A 13,747-nucleotide genomic window follows, 5' to 3' on the forward strand; every position below is an offset into this window, starting at 1 on the left:
ATCTTGTGACCTCACGTGTCTCATTACTTGCCGCTCTGGAGGGTAGCAAGGAAATATTCTACAGATCCGAGCAAGGAAAGAGCTAGGTTGACATATAAGTAGGCCTGGGACCACTCAATGGGCAGTTTTAATACTTTCAACACTACTATATAACAAATAATTTGAGGTAAGATTAAGTTCCAATGTGTAACTGGTTCTCTCCGGAGACCAGACCTCACATCTTTTGGTAAGCCTTCCACAAGGAGGGCTCTTATAAACGATGCAACAATAAAGATAAACAGAGCTCCCGATATTGTATCCCGACAGCCGTCTGCCAGCTCCGAATCATGTCGTCCTCTTAGTATGGTTTTGTGATCACAACCAAAAAGTAGCCAGCAATGTTGTTACAATCAAAGTGCTAATCGCCAGCCATAAACCTAATATTTGCAGGAACTGAGGAATTAATTATCAAATGTAGTGGCCGTAATTTCATAACTTTCGGATACGGCCATACTCGGTTGAATACACCCCATCTCGTTCGATCTGGGAAGTTAAGCAACTGCAGGCCGGGTTAGTACTTGGATGGGTGACCGCCTGGGAATTCCCGGTGCCGTATCCTTTTGCAAATGATTTGTTAATTTCCTCATTTTTTGAGAGGGTGACCCTTTTTTGGGCAACATGACCCCTAAAATGGCCCCCCCCCCCCCCCCATTTCATCTGAATGACCGGCAAAAGTTGAGAAGAGGTCGGAACAGTGTCAAGAGCACTGTGATGTAGTGTGTGCAGCATCGAGCTGCATCTCCAACACGTCCAATTACATCCCTTTTAAGGTGGCTAATGGGAAAGCCATTATGGGCAACATGAGATGGTCAGGTGACCACTTTGGCGTTAAATCGTGCTATCTTGTGACCTCACGTGTCTCATTACTTGCCGCTCTGGAGGGTAGCAAGGAAATATTCTACAGATCCGAGCAAGGAAAGAGCTAGGTTGACATATAAGTAGGCCTGGGACCACTCAATGGGCAGTTTTAATACTTTCAACACTACTATATAACAAATAATTTGAGGTAAGATTAAGTTCCAATGTGTAACTGGTTCTCTCCGGAGACCAGACCTCACATCTTTTGGTAAGCCTTCCACAAGGAGGGCTCTTATAAACGATGCAACAATAAAGATAAACAGAGCTCCCGATATTGTATCCCGACAGCCGTCTGCCAGCTCCGAATCATGTCGTCCTCTTAGTATGGGTTTTGTGATCACAACCAAAAAGTAGCCAGCAATGTTGTTACAATCAAAGTGCTAATCGCCAGCCATAAACCTAATATTTGCAGGAACTGAGGAATTAATTATCAAATGTAGTGGCCGTAATTTCATAACTTTCGGATACGGCCATACTCGGTTGAATACACCCCATCTCGTTCGATCTGGGAAGTTAAGCAACTGCAGGCCGGGTTAGTACTTGGATGGGTGACCGCCTGGGAATTCCCGGTGCCGTATCCTTTTGCAAATGATTTGTTAATTTCCTCATTTTTTGAGAGGGTGACCCTTTTTTGGGCAACATGACCCCTAAAATGGCCCCCCCCCCCCCCCATTTCATCTGAATGACCGGCAAAAGTTGAGAAGAGGTCGGAACAGTGTCAAGAGCACTGTGATGTAGTGTGTGCAGCATCGAGCTGCATCTCCAACACGTCCAATTACATCCCTTTTAAGGTGGCTAATGGGAAAGCCATTATGGGCAACATGAGATGGTCAGGTGACCACTTTGGCGTTAAATCGTGCTATCTTGTGACCTCACGTGTCTCATTACTTGCCGCTCTGGAGGGTAGCAAGGAAATATTCTACAGATCCGAGCAAGGAAAGAGCTAGGTTGACATATAAGTAGGCCTGGGACCACTCAATGGGCAGTTTTAATACTTTCAACACTACTATATAACAAATAATTTGAGGTAAGATTAAGTTCCAATGTGTAACTGGTTCTCTCCGGAGACCAGACCTCACATCTTTGGTAAGCCTTCCACAAGGAGGGCTCTTATAAACGATGCAACAATAAAGATAAACAGAGCTCCCGATATTGTATCCCGACAGCCGTCTGCCAGCTCCGAATCACGTCGTCCTCTTAGTATGGTTTTGTGATCACAACCAAAAGTAGCCAGCAATGTTGTTACAATCAAAGTGCTAATCGCCAGCCATAAACCTAATATTTGCAGGAACTGAGGAATTAATTATCAAATGTAGTGGCCGTAATTTCATAACTTTCGGATACGGCCATACTCGGTTGAATACACCCCATCTCGTTCGATCTGGGAAGTTAAGCAACTGCAGGCCGGGTTAGTACTTGGATGGGTGACCGCCTGGGAATTCCCGGTGCCGTATCCTTTTGCAAATGATTTGTTAATTTCCTCATTTTTTGAGAGGGTGACCCTTTTTTGGGCAACATGACCCCTAAAATGGCCCCCCCCCCCCCCCCATTTCATCTGAAGGATACAAGGATACAACAAGGATACAAAAGTGATAATTACTTTATTGAGTACACAATAGTTGTAATTCTGAAATAATTTAAGTTACACAATTCTAATTATTTACAAGTGTGTAGGGATAATTTAGAAATGTTATATAATGCTAGTTTTAGAAAAATAGATAAATCGAGTTTGTATGGTTCAATCTTATTTTAAGGTCCTATAGCATTATGCACTTGCCAGTATTTGAGTGGAAATCTGGGCTCTTATAATAGGCTGTATAATTTTCGTTCACAGAGAGAATTGAATGGATTGCTCTTGCTGTGGCAGTGAGTGTGGTAGGATCTAGAGTTTTGTTGGAGAGCAAACCGACTAGGTCAGTAATGTTTAGGGGATGGAAATTGAATTTTTCCCTAACTGAGGAGTAGAGCAAACAGTCAATCAATACGTGACTTTCGTCCTCAATAGGCTTTAGCCCTTTGCTGAAAAAGCAGTAGGTGCACCAACGTTCTTCTCTTGGTACAAGGGGGGTTTCATATCTGCCCCTTTCGATGTAGAGGTTGTGGCAGCTGATACGAAACCTTGTCAGACTTTTTCGAACATCCGGTATTTTGATAATTCGTAGGTATGCCTCTGGTTCGAAATCATGTTTAATTAAGTTATAGAATTCTAGTTTTGGCGAGGAGGCCTTGGCAGCTTTCCAGGTATTCACGAATTCTTCCCTCATGTTATGACTGATTTGGGTGGAGAGCTTAGATTTTGAGGAAGATGAGGGGGTGAAGTTGTATTTGGTGAGAAGCTTTGAGATGTTGGTATACCAAGGAAGTCCCAACATGATTTGTTCGTAAAATGCAGCACAGAGTAGTTCGTTTTCAGTGTTTTCAAGGCGACTATAGTAATCTATTGCAAGTTTGCAGGCTTCAAAGAATAGAGGGTGGCGCCCGCTTTCGCCCCAGCAACCTATATTTGATGCTTTTGAATGTACAGACAAAGACCACTTGATAAACTTTAGGTGGAATTTTTCATAGTGGTCTTGTGCAATGTACTTCAAGGTATGCTGGGGGTTGGCTTTGTCATCTATTTTTGAAAGGTATCTCATGGTTTTGAGTGGGGCATAAGACTTGACAGCCATAAAGCAGGATTGGTTTTATTAAGGAGTCAAATAGAATATTAAGGGCACGGTGTGAGAGGGCATCCTTAACTATTTTGCCTTTGAGGCCATAGAGAGCACGGAGAGCCTTGGCCCTCAGCTCAGTATTTGCTGCTGTAAACGATCCATTTCTGTGGAATATTATGCCAAGATAGCAGTATTTATCGGTGTGCTGGATGGGCTGACCTCCCAGTGCGAATGTTTCATAGGACTGCTTTCGTTTGGGAGGGCTGAATATTACAATCTTAGTTTTCTTAATATTTACTTCAAGGCCCATGGAGTTACAGAAATCAAATAGAATGTTGATATTGACTTGCAAGGCCTCGGGACTTAGAGCAAGAAGGACAAGATCGTCAGCCCACAGCAGATGTGATATCAGAACGTCAGCAAGAACTGGATAGTCACCAACAGATTTCAGGAGAGATGAAAAGTCATTAATGTAGATTTTAAAGAGGTCTGGTGATAGGGGGTGTCCTTGCTCCGTTCCTTTGCCAATTTCAATTTTAGGCGACAAGAGTTTGGAAATTTTTATATGGGCAATAGAGTTTTGTACATATCACTTAGGCAGTTGAAGAAGTTACCGGTTATTCCAAGGCATGTAATTTTGTGCAGAAGGAGGTCCATACATACAGTGTCAAAGGCCTTTCTTAGATCAACAAAGCATGCATAAAGACGAGCCTTTTTAGCTTTTGTGTATTTGTCAATTACTGTCTTGAGGGTGAAAACGTGATCGTTAGTTTGGGCACCTTTCGAAAATCCAAGCTGTTCTTTTGGGTCAGGACAGTAGAGCTTTTTGAAGTGTAACAGACGTTCAAGTAAGATGCTAGAGAACAGCTTACCCATACAACTGCCAACTGCTATTGCTCTGTAATTGTCTGGGCTGAAGGGGTTGCCTGATTTATAGATAGGAGTGATAATACTGGTATGCCATGGATAGTAGCCTGAGACCAGAGAGTGGTTGAATGTTTTGAGGATGACTTGGAAACAAAGCGGAGTTAGGCTCTGAAGCATCTCGTTTGAGATCAAGTCATTTGAGCAACTTTTACCCTTTTTGAGCTTTTTGATTGCGGAAGTAAGTTCAGAATCAGATATGGGCTTGTTTAGGATGTCCAGATCTGGTGGTTCAGGGTAATGTCTGTGATTGTGGTGAGTGAGATCTGGTTCCTGGTCTGGTTTATTATAGAGGGAAGCAAAGAAATCATGAAAGCTAGCCAGATCGAATTTGTCTAGTAGGGGACTAGTGTCATGTTCTTGTTTTAGCCTTTTAAATTTTTTCCAGTCAAGAATATGACCCTCTTCAATAGCTTCATTTAGCTTCCTAAGAAAGGATAATTTCTTACTGTTCTGTTCTTATTGAATGACCGGCAAAAGTTGAGAAGAGGTCGGAACAGTGTCAAGAGCACTGTGATGTAGTGTGTGCAGCATCGAGCTGCATCTCCAACACGTCCAATTACATCCCTTTTAAGGTGGCTAATGGGAAAGCCATTATGGGCAACATGAGATGGTCAGGTGACCACTTTGGCGTTAAATCGTGCTATCTTGTGACCTCACGTGTCTCATTACTTGCCGCTCTGGAGGGTAGCAAGGAAATATTCTACAGATCCGAGCAAGGAAAGAGCTAGGTTGACATATAAGTAGGCCTGGGACCACTCAATGGGCAGTTTTAATACTTTCAACACTACTATATAACAAATAATTTGAGGTAAGATTAAGTTCCAATGTGTAACTGGTTCTCTCCGGAGACCAGACCTCACATCTTTTGGTAAGCCTTCCACAAGGAGGGCTCTTATAAACGATGCAACAATAAAGATAAACAGAGCTCCCGATATTGTATCCCGACAGCCGTCTGCCAGCTCCGAATCATGTCGTCCTCTTAGTATGGTTTTGTGATCACAACCAAAAAGTAGCCAGCAATGTTGTTACAATCAAAGTGCTAATCGCCAGCCATAAACCTAATATTTGCAGGAACTGAGGAATTAATTATCAAATGTAGTGGCCGTAATTTCATAACTTTCGGATACGGCCATACTCGGTTGAATACACCCCATCTCGTTCGATCTGGGAAGTTAAGCAACTGCAGGCCGGGTTAGTACTTGGATGGGTGACCGCCTGGGAATTCCCGGTGCCGTATCCTTTTGCAAATGATTTGTTAATTTCCTCATTTTTTGAGAGGGTGACCCTTTTTTGGGCAACATGACCCCTAAAATGGCCCCCCCCCCCCCCCCCCCCCATTTCATCTGAATGACCGGCAAAAGTTGAGAAGTGGTCGGAACAGTGTCAAGAGCACTGTGATGTAGTGTGTGCAGCATCGAGCTGCATCTCCAACACGTCCAATTACATCCCTTTTAAGGTGGCTAATGGGAAAGCCATTATGGGCAACATGAGATGGTCAGGTGACCACTTTGGCGTTAAATCGTGCTATCTTGTGACCTCACGTGTCTCATTACTTGCCGCTCTGGAGGGTAGCAAGGAAATATTCTACAGATCCGAGCAAGGAAAGAGCTAGGTTGACATATAAGTAGGCCTGGGACCACTCAATGGGCAGTTTTAATACTTTCAACACTACTATATAACAAATAATTTGAGGTAAGATTAAGTTCCAATGTGTAACTGGTTCTCTCCGGAGACCAGACCTCACATCTTTTGGTAAGCCTTCCACAAGGAGGGCTCTTATAAACGATGCAACAATAAAGATAAACAGAGCTCCCGATATTGTATCCCGACAGCCAGCTCCGAGTCATGTCGTCCTCTTAGTATGGTTTTGTGATCACAACCAAAAAGTAGCCAGCAATGTTGTTACAATCAAAGTGCTAATCGCCAGCCATAAACCTAATATTTGCAGGAACTGAGGAATTAATTATCAAATGTAGTGGCCGTAATTTCATAACTTTCGGATACGGCCATACTCGGTTGAATACACCCCATCTCGTTCGATCTGGGAAGTTAAGCAACTGCAGGCCGGGTTAGTACTTGGATGGGTGACCGCCTGGGAATTCCCGGTGCCGTATCCTTTTGCAAATGATTTGTTAATTTCCTCATTTTTTGAGAGGGTGACCCTTTTTTGGGCAACATGACCCCTAAAATGGCCCCCCCCCCCCCCCCCCCCCCCCATTTCATCTGAATGACCGGCAAAAGTTGAGAAGAGGTCGGAACAGTGTCAAGAGCACTGTGATGTAGTGTGTGCAGCATCGAGCTGCATCTCCAACACGTCCAATTACATCCCTTTTAAGGTGGCTAATGGGAAAGCCATTATGGGCAACATGAGATGGTCAGGTGACCACTTTGGCGTTAAATCGTGCTATCTTGTGACCTCACGTGTCTCATTACTTGCCGCTCTGGAGGGTAGCAAGGAAATATTCTACAGATCCGAGCAAGGAAAGAGCTAGGTTGACATATAAGTAGGCCTGGGACCACTCAATGGGCAGTTTTAATACTTTCAACACTACTATATAACAAATAATTTGAGGTAAGATTAAGTTCCAATGTGTAACTGGTTCTCTCCGGAGACCAGACCTCACATCTTTTGGTAAGCCTTCCACAAGGAGGGCTCTTATAAACGATGCAACAATAAAGATAAACAGAGCTCCCGATATTGTATCCCGACAGCCGTCTGCCAGCTCCGAATCATGTCGTCCTCTTAGTATGGTTTTGTGATCACAACCAAAAAGTAGCCAGCAATGTTGTTACAATCAAAGTGCTAATCGCCAGCCATAAACCTAATATTTGCAGGAACTGAGGAATTAATTATCAAATGTAGTGGCCGTAATTTCATAACTTTCGGATACGGCCATACTCGGTTGAATACACCCCATCTCGTTCGATCTGGGAAGTTAAGCAACTGCAGGCCGGGTTAGTACTTGGATGGGTGACCGCCTGGGAATTCCCGGTGCCGTATCCTTTTGCAAATGATTTGTTAATTTCCTCATTTTTTGAGAGGGTGACCCTTTTTTGGGCAACATGACCCCTAAAATGGCCCCCCCCCCCCCCCCCCCCCATTTCATCTGAATGACCGGCAAAAGTTGAGAAGAGGTCGGAACAGTGTCAAGAGCACTGTGATGTAGTGTGTGCAGCATCGAGCTGCATCTCCAACACGTCCAATTACATCCCTTTTAAGGTGGCTAATGGGAAAGCCATTATGGGCAACATGAGATGGTCAGGTGACCACTTTGGCGTTAAATCGTGCTATCTTGTGACCTCACGTGTCTCATTACTTGCCGCTCTGGAGGGTAGCAAGGAAATATTCTACAGATCCGAGCAAGGAAAGAGCTAGGTTGACATATAAGTAGGCCTGGGACCACTCAATGGGCAGTTTTAATACTTTCAACACTACTATATAACAAATAATTTGAGGTAAGATTAAGTTCCAATGTGTAACTGGTTCTCTCCGGAGACCAGACCTCACATCTTTTGGTAAGCCTTCCACAAGGAGGGCTCTTATAAACGATGCAACAATAAAGATAAACAGAGCTCCCGATATTGTATCCCGACAGCCAGCTCCGAGTCATGTCGTCCTCTTAGTATGGTTTTGTGATCACAACCAAAAAGTAGCCAGCAATGTTGTTACAATCAAGGTGCTAATCGCCAGCCATAAACCTAATATTTGCAGGAACTGAGGAATTAATTATCAAGTTGTTATATATGGTAATTTATTATGTATTATTATGTAACTTATTTACTAATGTATATATTCCTTAGTCTCCTATGACCATAGTTGGTACAAGAATCAGTGGGTTTCATTTGTCAGATACAGTATATAAAAATGGCGACGAGCTATAAACGGACTTACAACGGCGGATCAGATTTTGATGAGTTTAGTGAACAATTCGAGTTATGGGTGAGCCTCAGAGAAGACTATATCGAGGAGTTACCGGTAAGAGAGAATTTTGCAAATGACGAATCGTTCAATACTCAAACAGGGTTGTATAATGCATGTGAACTGAAGAAACGCAAACAGTTTTTGACAGCGTTGGAGCCATCAGTCTATGCCGATATGAAAAACGTTGTGTATCCACGTCAGTTAGTGCAAATTCCCTACACAGAACTGAAACAGTTAGTGAGAGATCATTTCTGTCCAAAGCCAACAGTGCCAACCGAACGTTTTACATTCAGTCGTATGAAGCAAGGAAACAATGAATCAGTGCAAGCTTATGTTTCAAGATTAAAATCTTGTGCGCAACGGAGTAACTTCACTGGTAATGTGTTCAACACAAGATGTCTTGAACAGTTTATTTCTGGATTGTTTTGCGATGATTTTCGGGACATGTTGTTAGCTGAGGACTGGGAAACGCTCACTTTTATTACTGCTGTAGAGAAAATTGTTACTAAAGAGCGTTCAAAGAGGGAGACTCAGATTGTTGGTAAGGATGCGGTGACGCCGTCTACGTCCGGTGCAGCTGGTGTGAATCGCGTTAACAAGTGGAGGAAACCAGCAGGGGACTATTCTGGCAAGCAGCAAGGTAAAGGTAAGAAGCCTGGTAAACCTAAGTCAAATATAATTTGCAACAAGTGCAAATTGCCGGGACACATATTTAAAGATTGCAAAACGAGATGTTTTAAATGCAAAAGCATGGGACACATTAAGAAGAATTGTGTAAATCATGTGCAACAAGTTGATCATGTAGATACTGATTTTGATAACGATAGTAATATTGCAAATTGGGAACCTAATTCAATTCATATAGTTGATTCTATTAACCGAGTTGATTCTAATCCGAAACCTAGAGTTTCTGTTAAGTTAGATTTAGGTGATGTTCGTAAGTCTGTCAATGTATCTATGGAGTTTGACACAGGTTCCAGTGTTGCTTTGTGTTCGGAACGTTGGTTTGTACAGTCAAGTTTGTCTTGTGTGTTGTCTCCGCATCATCAGCTTCTTAAAGTAGCTAACGGTCAGTCCGAGGAAGCTAAGGGAAAGGCTACTGTTAATGTGACATTCAAAGGAAAGAGAATCCCTGGTTTAGACTTAGTGATTGTCAAAGGGAACTTTCCGGCTTTGTTTGGATGGAACTGGATAACAGCATTCCTGGGTAAGAGTTGGTTGAAAGAGATACTGGAAAGATTCAACGCTGAGGGTAAGAGTAGTTTGTGTCAGTATGTTGTGCGAGAGGTTGAGTCAGTTGGTCTAGACCGTGAGTCCGTGTTGCAGGATCGTGTGTCTGTTGAGTGTGGCAGTGAGGTGTCACATGGTGAGACCATGGACGAGTCAGTCAGTTTGGACCGTAAGTCTGTGTTGATGTCGCAGGAACGTGTGTCCGTAAAGTGTGACAGTGTTTTGTCGCATGGTGAGACTGAGCAGCCTGATGTGTTGTGCAGTGTGAGCGAGAAGTCTGTTGTTCGTGTTAAAGACCCTAGCGAGGATGCTAAGGGAGTCAAAGACTTTGGTAGGAATACCAAGGGAGATCAGAGACTCGATGTAAGACTCATCGAGGATAAAGAAAGAAGAACAAAGACAAAGAATCAACCTGCAGCTACAGTTCTATTCAGAACTCTGGACCAGTTGAAACAGAGTGAAGTGTTCACTAGTGGTCTGGGACTTGTAGAAGGATTCAAAGCTCAACTGAGGATCAAAGACGACGCTACACCTATATCGTTGAAAGCTCGGATGTTACCGTTTGCTATAAAAGACAAGGTGAAAGAAGAACTCCAAAGAATGGTAGAAGACGGAATCTTAAAGAGTGTGGAAAGTTCTGAATGGGCAACGCCCATTGTTGTGGTTACCACAAAGCAAAAGATAAGGATCTGTGGTGATTACAAGTCAACAGTTAACAAGTGTCTCGCAGTGAAGCAGTATCCTATTCCTTCGTTAGAGGAATGTCTTCATGCAGTCAGAGGAGGTGTTGTGTTTACCGTGGTGGATATAGCCAAAGCGTACAACAATCTCGAGCTGAGGGAAGCAGATAAGACATTGACGACGTTAAACACACCTTTTGGACTCTACCGGTGGAATCGTTTACCTTATGGCGTATCAAGCTCGGGTGCTATTTTTCAGGAAGTAGTGGATGAAGCTCTCAAGGGAATACCGATGACTGCATGTCGGATTGATGACATCATCGTGTCTGGGAGAACAAAGCAGGAACACCTGGAAAACTTGAACCGTGTGATACAAATCTTGGAGAAGAAAGGGTTTAAATGCAACCGTGAGAAGAGCCAGTTCGAGAAAGAACAAGTTGTTTACTTGGGTCACGTTATATCGAAGGACGGTATTAGAACTGTGCAGAGTAAGGTGAAAGACTTACAAGCATCTAAAGTTCCAACGAACACGGAGGAGCTAGTCAGTTTTCTTGGAGCAGTTAACTATTATCGACGATTTCTACCAGATCTATCAACAGTAGTTGCACCACTAGATAGATTGAGGAGCAAAGATGTGTCTTGGAAGTGGACAAAGACGGAACAGAAGTCTTTTGACAAGTTGATTGAGATGCTAGGATCAGATCGAGTTTTGACTTATTATCAGCCGGAGTTGGAGCTAAAACTCGACACAGACGCATCTAGTGTTGGATTGGGCGCAGTGCTGAGCCATGTACTACCTTCAGGGGAGGAACGTCCAATAGAGTATGCTTCTAGGACTCTATCGTCAGCAGAGCGAAATTATGCTCAAATTGATAGAGAAGCGTTAGCGATTGTATGGGGGATCAAGAAGTTCAACATATACTTGTATGGACGGAAGTTTAAGCTGATCACCGACCACAGACCGCTCACTTATATCTTTGGAAAGAACAGACTTCCGCAGATGGCTTCAAGTAGAGTAAACCGATGGTCATTATTCCTATCAGAATATGATTATACAATTGAGTACCGGTCAACAAAGCAACATGCAAACTGTGATTTCTTATCCAGATTACCGTGCAGTAAATCTGTGAAAACTTCAGAAGTTCAAGATGATCTAGCTGAGATATTTGCTGTTACTCTGGAGGATGCTTACATTGACGCAGAGCTGATTGCGAGGGAAACTAGAAAAGACCTTGTTTTGAGTAAGGTATTTGGTTACATTCATGAGGGATGGCCAAGTAACTTGAAAGCAGAGGGGGATATGCAAGCATTCTGGAACAGAAGAGATGAGTTAGCATTGGAACTTAACTGTATTACCTGGGGAACGAGAGTGGTGATACCTGCACAGTTAAGAGGTCATGTCATGAAGATCTTACACAGCACGCACATTGGAATGTGTGGTATGAAATCGATAGCTAGAAGCTATGTGTATTGGCCGAGAATAGACGCGGATATTGAAAACACATGTAAAACATGTGATAGTTGTGGAAAGTATGGTAACTCAAAACCTAGAGTCGCTGATCATCCCTGGAATCAACCAACCGGACCATGGCAGCGGGTTCATGTGGATTATGCAGGACCGTTCATGAACAGCATGTGGTTAGTATTGCAAGATGCTTACAGCAAATGGCCGGAAGTTATCAGGATGAACAGTTCAACAGCTCATGCTACCGTGAAAGCGTTACATACGATATTTTCTAGAACAGGATATCCTTGTGTACTGGTTTCTGACAATGGAACACATTTCAAGAACCAGGAAATGAGCGAGTTTACCGAGAAACACAGGATCAAACATCTGTTTATTCCAATCTACAGCCCTAAGACAAACGGGATTGTTGAAAGGTTTAACGGAACATTCAAGAAAGCGCTGAAAAAGATGCGGGAAACTAATAGGGATTTGGACGAATGTTTAGCAGAGTTTCTAATCTCCTACAGGAACTGCCCTCATACGGTGACAAATACCCCACCCGCAGTTCTAATGTACGGTAGAACATTACGTTCTAACCTGCACGCATTAAGGCCAGAGGGGGGGGTAAACGCTCAAAAATTTTTACAAAAATATCATTCTTTAAATAAATTCATTTTTTGATGACAAAAGTTTTGCTGCCATTCACATATTTGTAACTGCTTAACTTTTTTTGATTAATGAGGTTAACCGATTCTTACAAAATTAGGGTTGCAACGTTGAGGTTACTAAAATTGAGGTTAAGATTTTATTTTACTCCAAGATTTTTTGTTATTTCGGTCAGCAAATGTTAACTCTGAATTCTAGGTTCATAATTGTCAGTAAAAACGCTATCTAAACGTTTATAAATGAGGTTAACCTCTTAATTTAGGTATAGCGAAAATAGATAAGACGATAGGGTTGTTATTTTTATCGTAAGATTACGACATACAAATTTCTAAATAGATGTAGTGCTGATTCACTTAATTTTATCTCGAGAAAGTGTTGAAAATGAGGTTAACCATCACACTTGGTATTTTAAGAATTATTTACATACGATTCTTACTTTTGTTATGTACCACAATATCACAGTGAGGTATCTATTTGTATTACAATGCCTCAAATATTATCACGTGACAAAGGTGATTTGGAATGACCATGTTTAAGTAGAAGAGTTCACCCGTAAATGGCTCAAAAATGAGGTTAACCTCTCATTTGTTGAATATTGGGCCAGTCAATCACATGTTAACCTCAAAAACTTTATCGTTACACTGAGCAAATGTTTTATTACATGTATAGCAATGTATTGATAAACCAATCCCAGTGTAATATGGTCTATAGCGAGGTTAACAATCATATTTTTACAACTATTACAAGATATCATGATCTAGTTAACCTCATTTTTAGACAAATTTTGGTTTATGATGTTGATTTTCCCAATATAAAGTATCTCAATGAAGATCTTTACACCTTAAAGCAAAAATTGTATGGAGACGCTACTAAATACGGAAAACAATGCACAATTTGAGATTTTGGCAGTGAAATGAAAACACCAAAACTCATTTTACTCGAAACGGTTTTTTTCATACCAAAATCCTTAACTTGAGAAGACTGGCCACATTCAGAAGCTGAAACTTGGCACAGGTGTTCTTTGGGGTGTTAGGCAAAAACGTTATGTTTTAGAATTTTGATTTTTGCCTTTGTTCTTGAAATATGAGGTTAACTTTACCCCAAATTCGAAATAAAATCGAATTTGGGTTAAAGTTAACCTCATATTTCAAGAACAAAGGCAAAAATCAAAATTCTAAAACATAACGTTTTTGCCTTACACCCCAAAGAACACCTGTGCCAAGTTTCAGCTTCTGGGTGTAGCCAGTCTTCTCAAGTTAAGGTTTTTAAACTTTTTACAGTTTAAGTTAAAGGTTTACATGTAATTACAGGTAAACCTCAATAT

General features: G+C 42.0%; 1 protein-coding gene and 6 non-coding genes across 7 annotated transcripts in view; all 7 read left to right on the forward strand.

Annotated features, from left to right (window-relative positions):
- Positions 1 to 13,747, forward strand: part of LOC134824674 (Bardet-Biedl syndrome 7 protein homolog) — a 638,888-nt gene that overhangs the window by 114,103 nt on the left and 511,038 nt on the right. The gene's annotated exons all lie outside the window — the stretch shown is intronic.
- LOC134825606 (5S ribosomal RNA) lies at positions 480 to 598 on the forward strand. The gene has a single exon (XR_010161584.1). It is a non-coding gene; the product is annotated as a 5S ribosomal RNA (ribosomal RNA).
- On the forward strand, positions 1,360 to 1,478 carry LOC134825618 (5S ribosomal RNA). The gene has a single exon (XR_010161585.1). It is a non-coding gene; the product is annotated as a 5S ribosomal RNA (ribosomal RNA).
- On the forward strand, positions 2,236 to 2,354 carry LOC134825622 (5S ribosomal RNA). Its single transcript, XR_010161586.1, has one exon. It is a non-coding gene; the product is annotated as a 5S ribosomal RNA (ribosomal RNA).
- LOC134825623 (5S ribosomal RNA) lies at positions 5,600 to 5,718 on the forward strand. Its single transcript, XR_010161587.1, has one exon. It is a non-coding gene; the product is annotated as a 5S ribosomal RNA (ribosomal RNA).
- LOC134825596 (5S ribosomal RNA) lies at positions 6,477 to 6,595 on the forward strand. The gene has a single exon (XR_010161576.1). It is a non-coding gene; the product is annotated as a 5S ribosomal RNA (ribosomal RNA).
- On the forward strand, positions 7,364 to 7,482 carry LOC134825597 (5S ribosomal RNA). The gene has a single exon (XR_010161577.1). It is a non-coding gene; the product is annotated as a 5S ribosomal RNA (ribosomal RNA).

This window comes from Bolinopsis microptera, chromosome 13 (genome assembly GCF_026151205.1).
Source record: "Bolinopsis microptera isolate Bmic1 chromosome 13, MBARI_Bmic_1.0, whole genome shotgun sequence".
In the NCBI taxonomy this organism is placed as follows: domain Eukaryota; kingdom Metazoa; phylum Ctenophora; class Tentaculata; order Lobata; family Bolinopsidae; genus Bolinopsis; species Bolinopsis microptera.